This window comes from Elephantulus edwardii, unplaced genomic scaffold, assembly GCF_000299155.1.
Source record: "Elephantulus edwardii isolate Elephantulus edwardi_28Jun2011 unplaced genomic scaffold, EleEdw1.0 scaffold00044, whole genome shotgun sequence".
NCBI lineage: Eukaryota > Metazoa > Chordata > Mammalia > Macroscelidea > Macroscelididae > Elephantulus > Elephantulus edwardii.
The window spans coordinates 15,361,930-15,363,055 of record NW_006399794.1 but is presented as its reverse complement, the minus strand read 5'-3'; positions in this window follow the sequence as shown (position 1 = coordinate 15,363,055).

Here is a 1,126-nt window from a genome sequence, read left to right as displayed (position 1 = left end):
GATACCCTTTCAATCTATATGCAGCTCAGATAATTCTGGAGCCTGGAATTTATAAAGAGTAATGTGGCATCAGGTTTGGAGGAAGATTCATCAACAACCTGCATTGTACAGATTACATAACTTTACTCATCGAAACTGTGTTGGATCTCCTTGGAGGCACTACCTGTTATTGCTGTTATGTGCTGTTGAACAGAGTATGACTCATAGCCATCATATGAACAATAGCTCTTGGCCTTGTCCTATCTTGAGTCAATCTCACTGTCTCTGACACATCTGCCCCCATTACCACAGACACTGTGTCAAACCATCTTATCCAGGGTGCCTCTGTCCTGAGCTGAACTTCTACCCTTCCAAGCATGATGTTCTTCTCCAGGAACTGGTCCCTTCTGGCTACAAGCCCAAAATATGTGAGATGGAGTTTCAAAATCCTTTCCTCCCATGAGCAAACAAATTTAGCCCTCTCAAGGATAGATCTGTTTGTTCTCTTGGCAGTCCGTAGTATGTTTAATATTGTTCTCCAGCACCAAAATTCAAAGACATTGATTCTTCTGTTGTTGTCCTTAGTCATAGTCCAGCTCTCAGATGCACAACAAGTAGTTTAGAAAACCCAGGCCTCAATCAGGTTCATCGTGGTCTTTCGACTGACAATGTTGCTCTTTTGCACTCTGGAGAGGTTCCTGAGAGCAGAGTTTCCCAAAGCAACTTGTCTTTTGATTTCCTGATTGCTGGTGCCAAGAGTATTGACTGTGTATCTGATAAAGAGGAAATTGTTAACTTCAACCTCTTCTCCATCTATTATTATGCTGCAAATGGCCCAGTGGGAGAATTTTTTTCCCTTGATGTTGAGATACAATTCATCATGAAAACTATAGCACTTGATCTCTTGCAGCAATTAGGAGAGCAGATATGCTCTCTGGGGGAACAGAATTAGCCAGTTCTAGGAATACGTGGCAAGACAGACTGGAGAGGCCAATGGGAGTATTGCACCTGGAAACTCATAGCACCATCAACGCTGAGGAGCTGAGAGACAAGGAACATAGAGAAGTGACTGAAAACCTGAGCCATTATGTTGTTGTTTGTTGTTGTGATGTGCCATCGAGTCGTTTGCGACTCATAGCGACCCTAT